We start from the raw sequence: 19,548 nt of genomic DNA, 5'->3' as shown, positions 1-19,548 counted from the left end.
TAATAAGTACCTCAGTTATTTTGATTTGAACATCTGTACTGAAGCATGGATATCCTCAAAACCTGGACTGTTAATGTGTCTTAAGGACCAAACTTGGGAAACAATGCTATAGATCAGGCTTGTCCAAACTGCGGCCCTCCAGCTGTTGTGAAACTACATATCCCAGCATGCCCTGACACAGTTTTGGTGTCAGAGAATGCTAAAGCTGTGTCAGGGCATGCTGGGATGTGTAGTTTCTCAACATCTGGAGGGCCGCAGTTTGGACATGTCTGCTATGGATTAATACCAGAGTACAAGGGAACTCGTACATGACAACATGGATAGTGACACCAGAATTGCCAGAGAAAATTTCCCAGAGTCCAAGTGGAAAGTTAAAACCACACTCACTGATGCATGCGCAACCAGTGGAGTGGAACTCATAAAGCAACAAAAATTCAGCTGTCCAATAGTTGTCACAATGAATCTGGAGTTATGTGTGAGAGGCTGTCACTCTGCTATAGCCGCTTATTATGGTGCGTACACACTGGTCGATATATCGGCCATTCTCTTGAACGGCCGATATATCGTGGGTCCGTCAGCCAGTGTGTACGAGTGATATGTCTGTGAATTCTGTTGTTCACAGACATATCGCGTCTGCCCAGCGGCACAGTTGACGGCCAAAATATCGTTAGCTATATTGGCATGTCATGTGTGTGTACAGGCGGTCAGCCGACCGCCCGTACGCATGCTGCAGCAGTCGGCAGTGGCTGAGAGCTGAACTGGGCGGGTATGTGTAAATGCCCATCCAGTTCATGACATCAGTCCCCAACTGATCAAGCAGCGTGTATGCACAGCGCACTGCCCGATCCGATCAATTGATCTACAAATATATCTACAAGTGTGTACCCAGCATTAGGGTTTGTACGTGATCATCACAATTTGCTGTCCTCTCTCTCTGTGAAAATTAAAATGCATGACAGCTTTCCTATTGAGGGATGAAGGAATACATTTTTTTCAGTGAAATTTATATAACTGAGCTACTTAGGCAGTAATTTGTATGTTTTTATCAGCCCTTGTCTTTTAATATACAGTATGAGCACAATAGGCAGGGGCGCATCCGGAAATTTGTGGGCACCAAAGCCAGTGCCAGATTAATGTCCGCATGGGCCTGGAGCTGAAATGTCTGAAGGGCCTATGTGTGCCGCCACAGTGGGTGTGACTAGTGAAATGGGGGTCATGACCAGTTCTGAGGGGGTGTGGCCTGCATAATGGTCTGTGGCTAGCGCCTTCCCTCAACCACCTTATTTGCCCTCCCCACTTTGTTTAAATCCACCGCATAATTTTGAAATCTACAAATGAAAAAAGGAAACACCCCTTGCTAATGTGACAAAAAAAAAGAAAAATGGCACTTAGGGCCTTATTCAGCATCAGTAGCAAGTTTTGTTAAATCGCAAAAACTGTTACTGAAAAAATCTCATGCTGGGGGCCGCCCAGCACAGGGCAAGGCTGCCCAGCATAAGAAGCGCCACCCTGCACTTCGATTGCAATCTACTTGTGATTGCATATCATGAATCGCAAGAATAAGAGTTGCTCCCTACCTGAACAGCCAGGCTGTGCAGGCAGACGCACCGCTGCCAAGTTTCCAGTCGCAGGAAATGCAGGGGACATCATCAGGCATTTCCTGTGGCCCTCCCCCCAATGCCACTTCAACACCCCCGAACGCCTGCTGCCCAGGGACGTGCGGTGAGCTAAATGGCTCAGGAGGCACTGGCTAGCATCAGAGCCAGATTTACACACAATATATGAGCCAAATGGTACATGTAGGCATTATACACAGGTGCAGTAGTATAAACTCCTGGAAATTTGGTGAGTTTTGATCAGAGATGTGCGGAAATGGTATAGACTTTTTACTCCAGAGTTTTGGCTATAAAAATTATTAGAATAGTGCAAAGAAGTTATTTCAAACAAATGATTTCTAGTTTTCACATACTTTATACAGTAAAAACACAAACGTTAGTATGACAGGAAAGGCTCTGCCTTACCCGCCTCACCCCACCGCACGTCACTGCTGCTGCCTGTCAATCCTTCCGGGATGCAATCACTATATGAATGCCCGCGCACACACGCTGTGTACTCTGCACATACGCAGATAAACGGAAAGCTGAACGTTTGGGATTGCGCAGTAGCAGCAATTAGTCTGAACGTTTCAGTGGAACTCCATGTATGTTTACTTTTTACAATTATGTAAATACAAACAGTAATAACAAAATTAAAATTGGTCATAAAAGTTCCTCAGCCTCTCATTAAATATGACATAATCAGGAACTGGGTTCCTGAACCTGTCCTAGGCCTATCTCTCTATCTATCTGTGTGTTTTTTCTTTAATAGCTCCTCCCCCAGACCTAGAGTTCCTGAACCTATTCTCCAGAAAAATAGTACTGGCTGCGCTGCAGTAAAAAGAATGGTATATGTGTACCGGCGCTATTCAATTCGCGTTGAATTAAATCTACCTCATCGATTATTTCTGATCACCAAACAAATTCATTACTTCATTAGTATTTAGCCCCTACTCATAAAATTATTAACTACTACATCATGGTCATAACATAAATAACCACTTTACAATCACTATCTCCCCAATCCCTATTATTAATTAACTCCATATCAATTAAATCCATTCATGTACATTAACCCTCTAATTAACTCCCTTAGTCTCACCTAAAGAACTTCTTCACCCTTATAACAAAACAAAAAAATATTATTACTCCCTTTGTTGTATTGCCTGTTGCTTCCATATCTCCACCTCCCGACCAGATGCTTCTATATCTCCTCCTCCCGACCTGACGCTTCCCGATCTCCTCCTCCCGACCTGACGCTTCTATATCTCCTCCTCCTGACCTGACGCTTCCAGATCTCCTCCTCCTGACCTGACGCTTCCATATCTCCACCTCTTGAACTGACACTTCCATATCTCCTCCTCCTGACCTGACGCTTCCATATCTCCTTCTCCCGACCTGACCTTCCAGATCTCCTCCTCCCGACCTGAAACTTCCATATCTCCTTCTTCCGACCTGACACTTCCAGATCTCCTCTTCCCGACCTGACGCTTCCAAATCTTCACCTCCCGACCTGATGCTTCCAGATCTCCTCCTCCTGACCTGGCGCTTCCATATCTCCTCCTCCCGACCTGACACTTCCAGATCTCCTCTTCCTGACCTGACGCTTCCATATCTCCACCTCCTGACCTGATGCTTCCATATCTCCACCTCCCTACCTGACACTTCCATATCTCCACCTCCCGACCTGACGCTTCCAGATCTCCTCCTCCTGACCTGACGCTTCCATATCTCCTCCTCCCGATCTGACGCTTCCATGTCTCCACCTCCCTACCTGATGTTTCCATACAGTATCTTCTCCTCCCGACCGGACGCTTCCATATCTCCACCTCCCGACCTAACACTTGCATATCTTCTCCTCCCGACCTGACACTTCCATATCTCCACCTCCCAACTTCATGCTTCCATATCTCCACCTCCCTACCTGATGCTTCCATACAGTATCTTCTCCTCCCGACCTGATGCTTCCATATCTCCACCTCCCGACCTAACGCTTCCCGATCTCCTCCTCCTGACCTGACGCTTCCATATCTCCTCCTCCCGACCTGACGCTTCCCGATCTTCTCCTCCCGACCTAACGCTTCCATATCCTCTCCTCCTGACCTGACACTTCCATATCTCCACCTCCCGAACTGACGCTTCTATATCTCCTCCTCCCGACCTGACGCTTCCATATCTCCTCCTCCCGATCAGTTTCTGCTCCATTTCTATTGCACATACGCATTAAAATACTGCGTGTGTGCATAGAATTTAAATTTGAATAGTATTTAATGCATCTGACCCTTCTCTCTACTTATATTTGCCTGGAGCTACTGCAGTCATTATATATACAGTAAAGTGCCACTGAATATACTTGATAAAAATACCAGTCTTTTCATTACTAAACAAATGTACAGTATCTTAGTAAATCCCAAACTGCCCCCTATTCCCTCAAAATTTACCCAAAACATGGTGTCTCCAATTCAATTTGCTATCACAACTTCCCCTTAGTATCTATTACTTACTATTAATTTCATTGTCTCTTCTATTCCGCTCCTCTTCAATTCATCATAGTGCTTCTCCCCGCTCAGCTGTCTGCAGGGCTGGCTCCTGGCTTCTCCTCCCCACTGTACAGTCATCATGAGGCTGCAAGACACTCGGCTGGCCCCGAATGCCGACACTGCAGTACTAGGAAATTATGTGGCGGGACCGAAGCGCCGGGTAATAGCGTCAAGCATGCAAGGGACGCACGGCACTACTGTGGCATAACTGGGTGAAGAAGAGTGGAGGGCCCTAGAGGCAGCGGGGTTCACATAGCAGGCTAGCAGCCATGGTAATTACGCCACTGCCTCTAGCTGTGCCCACTGGGGTGGAACCTAGGTGATGTCCGCGGCACAGGGAGGACTTGTGAAGCTCTTCACTGTGCCGCTATTTTTGATGCCGGGGACACAACTCCTGTCATAATTGAGGCATTCTCCCGGGTGGGGAGGGTAGTGACGGCCAGCAGGGTTTGTATGTGCTCTGAGAGGACGGCTGCTGGCAGCTTTTGATAGGAATTTTTTTCTGCCGCGGGGTACACTGGGCTCCACAAGGAATGGACAATGGGGTGTAGAGTAGGATCTTGATCCGCGGCACCAACAGGCTCAAAGCTTTGACTGTTCCCAGAATGCATAGCGCCGCCTCCTATATCACCCCGCCTCCCTGCACAGGATCTCAGTTTTGTAGTTGGTGCTGCAGTAGCAGGCACTTAACAGAGGGGCTGCTCCAGGCAGCCCTAAGAAGAGCTTTTTTTCTGAGGAAAAAAGTGAAGACTTCAAGGGCAGCAGCAGTGTTACATGTCAGTGGACATTCACGGCTGCAGCTCCGGCTCTCCCCAGCGGCGCTGTACACTCCTGAGCCCTGGTTGCCGGGTAACTACAGCAGGAGGCTCCGGTTTTCTTCTTGTCAGGCACACACGACGGGGGCTCTCCGGGATCGCGTGGCCACGCTTCGGGAGGGGGTAAGTGGGTCCCGCTTGCGGGACCCGGTCTTTATCGCCATCCGGTGCGGTCAGTGGGAGGCGGGCCGCGCGCGCTGGCGGTGGACACTGTGGCAGTACAGGCAATCCCACTAGATCACCAGGGCACGGGACAGGTCAGGTTTTCTCTATAAACCGTTTTATTAGAGCCCGCAGTACCCGGTGGTTTTGCCAGCAGGGGGATAGAGCTTGGACCTGAAGCCCCTCTCCCAGCCCCAGGGCGCCATTTTCTGCAAATGTTCCCGCCCCGGAGCTGCATATCTGTCTCTCCCTCACTCCCTGGCAGTGTCTGCGGCGCCATTATCCCTCAGCTCACTGTTCCTGGGAATGCTTTTCCAAATGTAAAGCCGCCTGGTTGTCAGTGCTGTGACTTTACAAGACACTTAAGTATTCTACCTACCTTTTTTAGTCAGTGTTAGTTAAGAAAGAGTGCACTTAGTCAGGGTTTCCTAGTACAATTACCCTGTGATATACATCCAGTTCTTACTGTGTACTGTTATATCTATTGTTATATAGCTGTGTAAGCTAGTCCAGTGCAGTATTATTGTTAGTAATAACCTATGCATTGTACAAACTGTGACTATTTGTGTGTGCATTTGATAGCTGAGTGGTGTCCATTTCGTGTCTTTCACTCAACCTGCTATCCCTATATTCTATAACCTGAGGGGGCTTGGTACGTCAGGTTTTATCTAATATAGGATTTTCACAAAGATATACTGTATTATGTATTTTTCTCTGTGATTTAGTCACCATATCTCTCCTTTATCTCTGCTGGTGCTGACTACACTGCGCAGGGGTTTGGGTTAGAGGTATTGTGCTGCTGACAAATTGTACTGTGTTACCTGATACTGCAAGTTATATCATGTCTGCTTCTGAGGGTAACGGTTCTGGGGCTGAACACACTGCAGGTGTTGCTGAAGCCGCAGATACCTATGAGGAGAATATAGCAGCTTTGGGCTCTGGTTCTGGGGGCTTCTTGCCCCCCAGTGGGACGGTGGCAACGGGGGCAAATAATGACCCGCCGTGGGCCGCTTTTTCCACGCTTCTGCATACGCTAGTTCATAAACTAAAACCCCCTATGGGACCCCCAATGCCGGTACAACCGTTTGTGGTCCCTGCAGCTAACCTGGCGTGGGCGGACAATTTATCTGCTCAAATAAAGAAGTTGAACCAGTCCCTGACTACTAAAAAGTCTGACCGTCGCTCGCCTACGTCCAAGGGGTCCTCTAAGCGAGCGCTTGTCTCCTCACAATCCACTGCTGTCACTGACACCTCGTCGGGTGAAGACGGCACTTACACTGACCCCACAGGTTCTGACTCAGATACGGCTGATGGGGAGGGTGGTTCACATGTGGATGTTCCTGATCTTTTGGAGGCTATTAAATTAATTTTACAGATTACGGATGATCCCGAGCCATCCGTTCCTCCTAAGAAACCAGATAGGTTCAAGCGTCAGAAGGTGATTAAACAAGTTTTACCTCACTCTGACCACCTAATTGATATACGTCAGGAACCCTGGGAAAACCCAGGTACGAAGTTTGTGCCTCAAAAGAAGATACTGGCTTGCTATCCCCTCGCTCCAGAGCTGTCTAAGAATTGGGAAACGCCTCCTCCAGTGGACTCACATGTGGCTAGGATGGTGGTTTCCTCAGCTCTACCGGTCACCACCGTCACGTCTCTAAAAGAGCCTACGGATAAAAGTGTGGAGGGTTGTCTGAAAGCGATTTACACCCTCACGGGTGCTGCACAAAAGCCCACTATTGCAGCTACTTGGGCTGCAGAGGCCATTGAGCATGGGCCTTGGAGTTAGATGCTGAAATCTCATCTGACAATGATAGACAATGCTTGTCTTATATTTTCACAGCTTCTTGTTATATTAAAGAGGCGGCTTCTGATGCTGGTATCCTGGCAGCCAAGGCCTCTACTATGTCAGTCCTGGCTCGCCGGAAATTGTGGCTGAGATCCTGGTCTGTGGATCTGGACTCTAGAAAAACCCTGGAGGTACTCCCTTTTAAGGGAGATATTCTGTTTGGGGAGGATTTAAATAAGATTGTGGCTGACTTGGCTACTGCCAAAACTGCCTGTCTGCCAAGTACTGCTCCTTCTGTGTCAAAGGCTAAAGGTACTTCCTTTTGCCCCTTTCGTCCTTCAGGTGAAGCAAAAGGTCAGGCGTGCAACAAGCAGGCCCGCACTTCCAAACCTGGTAAACCTAAGCCCAAAAGAGCCTGGGCGGCCAGTCAGCCAGCTTCCAAGACAGATAAGCCTGCCGCATGACGGGGCGGGCCTCCCTCTGGGGGATCCCAGGGTGGGGGGCCGGCTTCTAGGGTATACCCAGGAATGGTTGAAGACCACTTCAGATGCCTGGGTACGGGAAGTCGTCACTCGAGGTTACGCCATAGCCTTCAAAAACCGACCCCCTCATTGATTTTGCCAGACAGATGTCCCGTTGGACAAGACAAAGGCAAACACTCTACATTCGGTGGTACAGGCCCTCCTGGATACAGGAGTCGTAGTACAGGTGCCTCTTACGCAAAGGGGCCGGGGGTACTATTCTCTGCTGTTTCTAGTCCCGAAACTGAATGGGTCCTCCCAGCCCATTCTCAACCTCAAGGCATTGAACAGGTTTGTGAAGGTTTCCAAGTTCCGGATGGAAACCCTTCGTTCTATAGTTCTGGCCTTGGAACCTGGGGACTTCATGGTCTCCCTGGATATACAGGATGCTTACCTGCATATTCCTATAGCAGTGTCTGCAATACCTGAGATTTGCGATTGGCAACTGCCATTACCATTTTCGGGCATTACCTTTAGGTTTAACAACGGCTCCGCGAGTCTTTACAAAAGTCATGGCGGTGATGACGGTGGTACTCCGCCGTCAAGGGGTCAGGATACTGCCGTATTTGGACGACTTGTTAATCCTGGCAAATTCCCCAGAACTTCTCCTGCGTCATCTAGATGTGACGGTCCGGTTTCTGCAAGCCCACGGGTGGCTCATCAACTGGAAGAAGTCATCCCTGATCCCTGCTCAGAGCATGGTGCATCTGGGAGCACTATTGGACACTCACAACCAGCGGTTGTTCCTGTCTCAGGAGAAAGTCCTGAAACTTCTTGACAGGATTCGTTGCTTCCTATCTCGTCCGCAAGTGTCGATGCATTCGGCGATGCAGGTGCTGGGCCTCATGGTGTCAGCATTCGACATGGTGGAGTACGCTCAATTTCACTCTCGCCCTCTCCAGAGGCTGATTCTAGCCAAATGGGATGGCCTGCTTCACCGGATCAGGTCTCAAATGATCTCATTGACTCCGGAGGTCCGTCTGTCGCTGCTCTGGTGGCTCCGGGACCAACAACTGTGCAGGGGCCGTCCCTTCTGGATATCCGACTGGGTCCTGTTGACGACAGATGCCAGTCTAAGAGGTTGGGGTGCGGTGCTGGAGCAACACTCCCTTCAGGGGCGGTGGACAAAGGAGGAGTCCCTCCTCTCGATCAATATTCTGGAGTTGCGGACGGTCTTCAATGCCTTGAACCTAGCCCAGCATTTAATTCAGAACCGTCCTGTTCAAGTACAGTCGGACAACACCACCACAGTGGCTTACATAAATCATCAAGGCGGCACTCGAAGCCGCCTAGCAATGAAGGAAGTCTCACGGATTCTACAGTGGGCAGAACGGCATCTACCGGCTATATCGGCAATCTTAATTCCGGGAGTCCTGAATTGGGAAGCGGACTTTCTCAGTCGTCAGGACGTGCATGCTGGTCAGTGGGGCCTCCATCCAGAAGTGTTTCAACTCCTAGTGGTAAGGTGGGGCCTTCCAGACGTAGATCTGGTGGCGTCTCGACACAATCACAAGGTTCCGGTCTTCGGAGCAAGGACAAGGGATCCTCAAGCATCATTCGTGGATGCGCTGGCGGTACCGTGGAGGTTTCGGCTGCCGTACGTGTTCCCTCCGGTGTCACTCCTGCCCAGGGTACTTCGGAAGTTCAAGCAAGAAAAAGGAATTCTGCTTCTCATAGCTCCAGCGTGGCCCAGACGGCACTGGTTCTCATACCTGCAAGGCCTATTGTGAGAGCGTCCAATTCTACTTCCACAATGCCCAGACCTCCTCGTTCAGGGCCCCTGTGTCTGCCAGGGGTGTGGTTCATCAAATCGACAGTGTCTAGGTCGACAATGTTTAGGTCGACCACTATAGGTCGACAGTCACTAGCTCGACATGGATGGAAGGTCGACAGGGTTTCTAGGTCGACATGTGCTAGGTCGACAGGTCTAAAGGTCGACATGAGGATATATTTTTTTGTGTCGTTTTCTTCGTACAGTGACCGGGATCCCAAATTAGTGCACTGCGTCCCCTCGCATGGCTCGCTTCGCTCGCCATGCTTCGAGCATGGTGCCTTCGCTTCGCTCGGCACACTTTACCATTCCAATCGTAGTCCACGTGGATCGTTAAGTATGAAAAAATTCAAAAAAAGAAAAAAAATGTGAAAAACTCATGTCGACCTTTAGACCTGTCGACCTAGCACATGTCGACCTAGAAACCCTGTCGACCTTCCATCCATGTCGACCTAGTGACTGTCGACTTATAGTGGTCGACCTAAACATTGTCGACCTAGACAATATATGTTACCTTATACTGGACTATGGTGTATTTTCTACAGTGCATTGCTGTTATTAATCTGTTATTACTCTGGTACATTATCATGCAGCAGCAGCTGAATTTACTGTATATATTTATGAAGGGGCCCAGATGATGCACTCTCTAATGGTTAGTCATACCAATGAGGTGGCAGGCCACACCCACTCTGCAGACTGACCACACCCTTAACATGGGCCCCTACCACTGCATTTCCCCCGGTGGGCCCTACATGCCCCAGTCCGACACTGGGTGCGACCCTTGAACAATTGTGCAAGGCGGCTACGTGGTCCTCTGTGAACATGTTCATAAGGTTCTATGCCTTCGATACTGCCGCTTCCCAGGATGCTTCCTTTGGATGCCGGGTTCTTGTGCCCGCTACAGTGCATCCCATCCCATAAGGAACTGCTTTAGGACATCCCCAATGTCCAGACTTGTGGAGCTCAGTGTACCCCGCAGCAGAAAATGAGTTTTATGGTAAGAACTTACCTTTGTTAAAACTCTTTCTGCGAGGTACACTGGGCTCCACAAGGCGCCCACCCTGACGCACTTAGCTTCTTTGGGTTGGTATGGCATTAGCCGCTGACACCGTCTCCTGTCGTGAGAATGCGGTGTTGTGGCTACTAACCGTTGTCGTCTCTTTTCCTGCTACTACATTGGACTGGTTAACTAAAAACTGAGATCCTGTGCAGGGAGGCGGGGTGATATAGGAGGCGGCGCTATGCATTCTGGGAACAGTCAAAGCTTTGAGTCTGTTGGTGCCTCGGATCAAGATCCTACTCTACACCCCATTGTCCTTGTGGAGCCCAGTGTACCTCGCAGAAAGAGTTTTAACAAAGGTAAGTTCTTACCATAAAACTCGTTTTCCTGTCAGTTTGCTGTGGGCCTATTTTCATGGGGAGGCCTGGAGCTGCAGCTCCACCCACCCCATTGTTAATCCGGCTCTGACCAAAGCAATATTTTGCAGGGGCCTCTGCCCCAATGCTTCTAGAGAGATACCTCTCCGCAAGTTGTTAATAGTTTATTTTATGAACCTTAGTAGTGCCCTACTCACATTATGTCACATTGTAGGGCAGCCAGTACACATTATGCAACATGTTTCCCCAATTCACATTATAACATACAGTGCCCCCAGTTAATATTTATTATGTAACATTATAATGCCCTTAAGTTCATTTTATACCACATATCCAGGTGCATAACTAGATATATTTAGGCCCCAAGTAAACTTTGTAAGGGCCCCCATGTACCACCCGGTGGTGAAAAATGTATATAACACATAACCTATACAGGGAAGGTGGGCCCCATAGCAACTGCACTCCCTGCACCTTTGGTAGCTACGCCCTTGACAATAGGTGACGGCTCCCTATCTATCCCTTATGTACTGCACTGAATGTACCTAGGCTGCCTTGGGCTTTAGCATTAAGGCATACCTCCCAACTTTTGAGTCTATGGACTCGGGACCTGCGCACGGCTGCGACTGATAAAGGTGGCAGGGTCTCGGGAGAGGTGGACAGGGCCTTGGAGTCGGGCCTAGCACCGTAACCCCCATTTTTGTCATTTTGGGGGCCGTGCTCAGTGAGCAGCTGGGCAGCCCCCGGCTAACCCTCCCTGCAGTGATAGATGACAGCGCAGCGGTGATCACTGGCTCTCCCAATCTGCCCCCGCCCACAAAACACTGCAGCCCGCAGTTGGGACAGTGGGACAGTGTCCAATTAGCAGGACTGTCCCGCTGTATTCGGTACAGTTGGGAGGTATGACTAAGAGCCTGATTCATTAATGATTGCAAATGCAATGCAAATGAAGGAGGAGGAGCATACCACCTTCTCCCTGCATTTGCGATGCGATCGCATAACAGATGAACATCACGACGATCGGTCGCGATGTTCATCTGTGATGGCAGGCTGAGTAAGCTTCAGCTTACTCAGCCTTGCTTTCGCAGTGCGGCTTGCAGGGCCAAGGAAACTGCAACACCCGCTGACCGCCTGTACACTTGCTGCAGATGCCGGCGGTGATTGACAGCACAACTGGGCGGGTGTATGTAAATGCCCGCTCATTTCGTGACGTCAGTCCCGACGGATCGGGCAGTGTGTATGCACAACACACTGCCCGGTCCGTCTGTAGATATATCTGCAGATCGGGCAGTGTGTTTGCTGCCGGGACCATAAGTGATAGAGCGGTCCTTATCCCACACACAATCACACACCAAACCTGGCCCAGCAACCATCAGCACCCAGTGTAGTTGTACCTTAGCCCTGTGTAGCTCCACCCCATGGTGACAAAGAGGAAGTCATCATGGCTGCACAATGGGGCTAATGCACTAAGCCTTGGAGAGAGGTAGAGTACCAACCAATCAGCTCCTGTCTGTAACATGCCTGTAACAGTTACAAGACAGCTAGGAGCTGATTGGCTGGTACTTTTTTTCTCTCTACTTCATCACTCTCCTAGGCTTTGTGCATCTTCACCCAGTGTACTAGGCATGCCCTTCTGTGCTCACAGGCGGTTCCTTTATGGCCCTGGGGTTTGGAGTGCCCTTGCAATTGCACGGCTCGTCCGCTCCTAGAAATGGCTCTAGATATGCTGTATGTTCATAACTTGGAAGGCAGACTCTTGACAGATAGGTGCATTGTGGCTAAAGCATTCATCATCAAATTCCAAGATTATAAGAATATGATCCTAAAAGGAAGAAGTGTTATAAATAGAGCCAAAATAAATGATACCTGTATTGTCTCAATAAGGCAATGGAACAGACACAATAAATGTTTTCGTATATGCCCAGGTGCCTGGGACACAGACACATGGAAAGCATGCAAGAAATGCAAAAGCGAGACCAGATAATGGGGGCAATTCCAAGATGATCGCAGCAGGAAAATTTTTAGCAGTTGGGCAAAACCATGTGCACTGCAGGGGAGGCAGATATAACATTTGCAGAGAGAGTTAGATTTGGGTGGGTTATTTTGTTTCTGTGCAGGGTTAATACCGGCTGCTTTATTTTTACACTGCAATTTAGATTGCAGATTGAACTCACCACACCCAAATCTATCTCTTTCTGCACATGTTACATCTGCCTCCCCTGCAGTGCACATGGTTTTGCCCAACTGCTAAAAAATTTCCTGCTGCGATCAACTCAGAATTACCCCCAATGGGCCTAATTCAGAGCTGATTGTAGATGTGCTAAAAATAGCACTTCTATGATCAGATTCTCTGACATGCGGGGGGACGCTCAGCACAGGGCTAGTCCACCCCACATGTTAGGCCCTACCCCCCGCACAGGTGCGAAAGCATCACACAGAGGCAATGCTTTCGCACCCGGCGAGTAGCTCCCTTCCTGTGCACCCTAGTTGAGATGCAGTGAGATGCTGCGCGTGCGCACTCCACAAAAGCCTTCAGAGTGCGATTGCTGCCATTGCAGCAATCACCTCTGAATTACCCCAAAGAATCTTATAGTATCAGCTTGTCCAATAAAAATTACGTGATTGCTAGTTACACAGAGCTAGAGACAAAAGAGCAACGATTCCTAAAATGAGTAAGAGCGCAGTCTCAAGTGTGGTGCAATCCTGATATACTTCACCTTGTCTTGTGACTTACCCCTGCCACCTGTCCTGTAGGTCAGGATTTCTGCTTGTCCTTGTTTGAGAACAGAGATGCATGGTCATCACCGTGTTGGTGCATGTCAGCTGACTGCAATCATCCAGTTAGAGTGCCCAGAGTCCTTACCTTACACCAGCAACCAATTTTAGACCTGCAACTCTATCTAAGGGGTCTATTCAGGTTTGATCTCAATCTCAACCAGCAGTTTCCTGATGGTCAGGAAACTGGGCATGTGCAGGACCCGCTCTAAGCATGTGCAAAATGGGTCCTGCAATCGCATCACAGGGATGCAAAGCAAACGCCTCTGCCTGATTGACAGGCAGAGGCATTTGGGGGGAGGGACAGGGGTGGGCATTTTCTAGGAGTGGCAAGGCCAAAGACTGTGTCGCAAGACGCAGTTTCCTTGGCCAGACAAGCCACCCTACAGCGGTAAACCTCAGTAAGCTCAGGCTTACTCAGCCTGCCATCACAGATGAACATTGCGACCATGTCCATCGCAGACTGCGATCAATGCTATGCAAATGCATGAAGGAGGTGCACCTCCTCCAGCTTTTGCATTGCTATGGATTGCATTTGCAAAACTATTGCGACCAGCTTTGTGAGTGCAATCCATTCTGAATTAGGCCCAAATGTCTCTAGAATCATTAATTCAGGACCAGAGCAACAAGTCTCACCCCTGTGAGATATCCTGCTTTCCAAGCTCTTGTTTGCGTCAAGCTAGTCTGCTGTTCCTGGCTCTAGAGTGCAGTCCTATGGTTTCATGAAGTCTGCTAATAATTGCCTACAGAGTCTCACTCAGCCTTTGCTTCAGCATTGTTCTCTGATTCCAGTAATCTGCTGAGTTTACAAAGTTTCCAAGCAGCAACACCTACAGTTTGAGCAAGAGACTGTTACTAATTGCTGTTCCTCCTTGCAGGCTGATTATCCACCTGGGAGTTCCTCTGTGTTTGTAGTCTGCAGGTTCCTAATTCCACAGTGTTAGTGCAGATCACAGCGCCTACACTCTATATCAAGTACATACGAGTGCAGTTACCTTCCAAGCTGCATTTGGTTTTGCCAGTTCCGGGTCCAACCCAGTTCTGCCAAAGTCCAGTACCCATCCAGTTCTACCAAAGTCTGGTTCCAATCCATTTCTGCCAAAGTCCGGTTCTAATCCAGTTCTTCCGAATGTCCAGTTCCAGTCTGGTTCAGCCAAAGCCCAGATCCAGTCAGGTTCAGACGTATCCCAGATCAAGTCCGGTTCAGTCATAGCTCAGATCCAATTTGGTTCAGTCGTAGCCCAGATTCTCTCTGGTTCAGTCCATTGGTATCAGCCTGTCACTACAGCATCCAGAATCACTGGTGTCCGTCCGAAGCTAACTGTGGTTCCACTGCTCCCATGGCATTCAGCTTCAACCAAAAGCCTAATTGCTGCTCCACTGATTCAACGGTGTCCAGTTCCAGCCTGCACAAAGCACTGCTCAGCACACAGAGTGATAATGTCGATTTTATCTTAAAACATAAAGCTATACCTTAAACACACCTTAAATACACTTTAAACCTTTAGCCGCTGCGGCCGCTATACTTAATACACACGCTACGTACTTTGGCCCTCATTCCGAGTTGATCGGTCGCAAGGCGAATTTAGCAGAGTTACACACGCTTAGTCTACGCCTACTGGGAGTGTATCTTAGCATCTTAAAAGTGCGAACGAAGTTTACGCAATATTGCGAACAAAAAAAACTTAGCAGTTTTAGAGTAGCTCCAGACTTACTCTGCCTGTGCGATCAGTTCAGTGCTTGTCGTTCCTGGTTTGACGTCACAAACACTCCCAGCGTTCGCCCAGACACTCCCCCGTTTCTCCGGCCACTCCTGCGTTTTTTCCGGAAACGGTATCGTTTTTATCCACACGCCCATAAAACGCCGTGTTTCCGCCCAGTAACACCCATTTCCTGTCAATCACACTACGTTCGCCGGTGCGAACAAAAAGCCGTGAGTAAAAATCCTTTCTTCATAGCAGAATTACTTAGCGCAGTCGCAGTGCGAACATTGCGCATGCGCTCTAAGCTGATTTTCACTGCGATGCGAAAAAAAAGAACGAGCGAACGACTCGGAATGAGGGCCTTTATACACTGTTTGCGTACGGAGTCCCGTATCACTGTACGGACTTAGCGTACAAACGCCGCGCTGGGGGTACAAAGTACACACAGCGCGCACACACCCAGAGATACACTTTAAACCTTATACAGCAATGCGATGCGTTACTAATACACTCTTAAACCTTAGCAGGAAAAGGAAGACACAACACCGATTTGTAGTTAATCACTGGGTTCCGACACCACAGAGTAATATTTCTGAAAGGGGGTTAACAATACAAATTATGCACTACAATACAACAGAGTAAATGGCTACAGTCAATGTACATACGTGAGTATATTCGCGTGCGCCTCCCGGTCCGGTCCTCCGCTATCAGGTTGATAACGTTGAGAGTCTTGTGTCAGGCCGGGCTGCAGCAGGCTTTATTTATACAAGTCTTCCAAAAGCAATACAATGGATACTGTAATCCCGTTGTCCATTGGACACAGGAATGCACTTTTACAGTACAGGAGAGGTCATAGGTTGATTTGAAAAGGTAGGCGATGTCTTTCCCAACTGCTCTTGTGGGTGGTCTCCTCTGGATTCCCGCCGCATACATAATATACAGTAAATACAGTTTATATCTATATTCTGCTTCTGCACCTAACTATCCGCAGGAACATGCGATCTTCCGCAAACCAACACCGGAATGTTACCCTTAAAATACCCTACAGCTGGATACCAAACACCACCTTATAACCTTAGTCTGTCCCCTCTTATCCTGTAAAGGTGAATCCCCTTGTTCTGGAATCATTTAAACTGTTGATACTTTCTGATGTGGTGCAGGGGGACTATGTGTACAATGTGCAGTATTTGGATTAAATATGTAATGTTTTGATAGCTCTCCATGCGTTCACAAACTCTGCCATAAATACCCATACCACGCGCAGGACCGCGGGAGCGACCATATGCAAATTGCGGATATGTGCATGCACGGCGGAACAAGTGCACGCGCAGTGGGCATGTGTGTGCAGTTTATACGTGCTGTGTGTTCTTCAATATTTTTCGACTTTGACACAGAGCATCCTCTGTTTCACAGAGTACCCATGAATCCAGTCTTAGAATAGAAGTTACTTAAGGATATCTAGTTATCCGTCATCAGCATCAGACTCCATTCCAGCCTATGACTCAAATTGCGTGCCACAAACAAATTCAAGCACAAGTGTGACAAAGTGCGCTCAATCTCATACACAGTGACATATTTGATCCTATGTAATTTCCTACACTATGAGACTTCCACCTCCTGTACTAATTCTGGCATTTGCTCTGGTCTTGCCCTATGGTTTATACCTTATGGTCTCAAATACTGTTTTTTTGTGGCTGATTCTGGGATTAGGATGACTTTATCATTCCTGGGGACATGTATATTTACAAACTTATGTTTTCCTACTTATTACTCTAAAGTTGTTTTGCTAGCGCTAGATAGCTCCGCAGGCATCAACTTTTGTCTCCTTGATTGGCTTAGGTGGTCATTCCGAGTTGATCGCTCGCTAGCAGTTTTTAGCAGCCATGCAAACGCTATGCCGCCTCCCACTGGGAGTGTATTTTAGCCTAGCAAAAGTGCAAACAAAAGGATCGCAGAGCGGCGGCAAAGTATTTTTGTGCAGTTTTAGAGTAGCTCAATACCTACTCAGCGCTTGCGAGGACTTCAGACTGTTCAGTTCCTGTTTTGACATCACAAACACGCCCTGCATTCGCCCAGCCATACCTGTGTTTTTCCTGGCACACCCGCGTTTTTTTAGAACACTCCCTGAAAACGGTCAGTTGATACCCAGAAACGCCCACTTCATGTCAATCCCTCTGCGACCAGCAGTGTGACTGAAATGCTTCGCTAGACCATGTGTGAAACTAAACTACATCGTTCGTTGGAATAGTACGTTGCATGTGCGCATTGCGCCACATATGCATGCACAGAAGTGCCATTTTTTTGCCTCATCGCTGCACAGCGAACGAATGCAGCTAGCGATCAACTCGGAATGACCACCTTAGTCAAGTCTACTGTGTTTTGTGTTCCATGGAGGCTCATGTACACCAAATGGAAATGCTCTTTAAAATTTGACAGAATATGTTTCCTTTGGCAGTCCATCAGATATATTGTGGATCTAGAGTCCTCACATGGCTGATTCTCATATTGTTGTCCCATGGGTGTCCCTGCCACCTCATTTCTTTTCCTTCTGATCATGGCAAAATCAAGGGGTTGTCTTGAAGTTGATATGGATGGCTCTTCTATACTGGTAATACCATTTTTGTTTTAATGGTCCTGCTGTCTAGTGGCTGTTCATATTAAGGCTGCCTTTTTGCCATGATAATATTATCAATTCTTGTGCCACACCATGGGGGTGATTCCGAGTTGTTCGCTCGCTAGCAGATTTTAGCAGCATTGCACACGCTAAGCCGCCGCCCCCTGGGAGTGTATCTTCGCTTGGCAGAATAGCGAACGAAAGATTAGCAGAATTGCGAATAGAAAATTCTTAGCAGTTTCTGAGTAGCTCCAGACCTACTCACAGATTGCTATCAGCTCAGGCCGTCCTGGTTTGACGTCACAAACACGCCCAGCGTTCGGCCAGCCACTCCTCCATTTCTCCAGACACTCCCGCATTTTTCCCTGACACGCCTGCGTTTTTACGCACACTCCCAGAAAACGGCCAGGTTCCGCCCAGAAACACCCACTTCTTGTCATTCACACTCCGATCACTTCAACAATGAAAATTATTTGTTCGGACGTGAGTAAATCTACTAGTTTTGAGCAAAAATACTTAGCGCATGCGCACTGCGTACCATGCGCATTTTTGCCTTAATTGCTCCGTTGTGAAAATCGCCAACGAGCTAACAACTCGGAATGACCCGCCATATGCCTTTCTGTTGTATTTTTTTCTTCTTTTTTTTTTAGTATTGCATTGTAATTGCTAAATCTTTAATTAAAATAAATAATTAAAAAATTATGACACTGACAACTAACACATTTTAGCGAAATCCACCTTCATTTTGAAGTGACAATGGAGATGAATTTACAAGACATTAAATTACAGCATAAAGCATTAAGAGATGGTTCCATATGCACCAGAGCAAGAACAGAACTGACAGAAATATATGCCTGCTAACAGACTGGATTATCTGAAATATACTGGCAATAACAGCTACAGTACTTACAGTACTTGCAAAGATTATGCTCCGGAACAGTGGAGGAAACTCCATATGACCTTTGGCATGGTGAGAAACCTAGCATTAAAAAAATAAATAAATGAGATTTTATGGGTGCAAAGTACTTGTTTATATACCTATACTACAAAACTGTACAGAGGAAGGGATTCATGTTAGATACAGTGAGCGTTTCAGAGAACACAGAGTCCAAAAATGGGCAAGGAGACTTTTGTTGGAAAATTTATGTAATGATACAATGACCTCACTATGGGAGAAATGTATCAAACCTTCTAAGAAATGGTTAAGTGTACAACAAATCAGCTTCTAGCTACCATTTATCATGCACATTTTATTAAATGATAGGTAGAAGCTGATTGTTTACTACAGTATGAGCAACTTCTCCACTTGGCAACTTCTCCATACATTGCCCCTATGTGCGGAGTAGAAATCCAACATTAAACAAACCACCAGTACATCTTCTGAACAGATGATTCGGTTCAGTGTATGGATAAGAGCAGACAGCCAAGAACAGAGGGTGAAGTAGGGAATCCAAACTCTGATAACACCCCCAGTATGTCACAGGGGCAGATGTAATAAGTGGGATCGCTATGTTTTACTGGCAGACGGGATGCCGGCTGTGAGTATACTGACAGCGGCATCCTGTCTGTCGGAATCCCGGCAGAGAGGCAGTTAGTCCCCTCGTGGGCTCGATGTGTTTGCCATGCTTTGGGCCCCATGGCTCGCTTCAGTCACCACAAGTTATATTTCCACTCAATTGGTGGCGTGGACCCACCAACTGAGTGGGAATAACCTGTGTGGTCGGGAATTCCATTTGGCGGTATTTCACTGGCTGTCAGGATTCCGGCATTGGTCTACTGAATGCCGGTGTCCTGACAGATGGTTTTTTAATTGCATCTCGTATTAAGCCTTGGAGAGTGATTAAAGTGGAGAATTATAAAGTACAAACCAATCAGCTCCTAACTGCTAC

General features: G+C 47.8%; 1 protein-coding gene across 1 annotated transcript in view; it reads left to right on the top strand.

Annotated features, from left to right (window-relative positions):
* LOC135051350 (solute carrier family 13 member 2-like) overlaps positions 1 to 19,548 on the top strand; it is a 137,552-nt gene that overhangs the window by 43,489 nt on the left and 74,515 nt on the right. The window lies entirely within an intron of this gene.

This window comes from Pseudophryne corroboree, chromosome 2 (genome assembly GCF_028390025.1).
Source record: "Pseudophryne corroboree isolate aPseCor3 chromosome 2, aPseCor3.hap2, whole genome shotgun sequence".
Taxonomy (NCBI): Eukaryota; Metazoa; Chordata; class Amphibia; order Anura; family Myobatrachidae; genus Pseudophryne; species Pseudophryne corroboree.
Note: the sequence above shows the minus strand (reverse complement) of the source record. Positions and strands in the feature narration are given on the sequence as shown.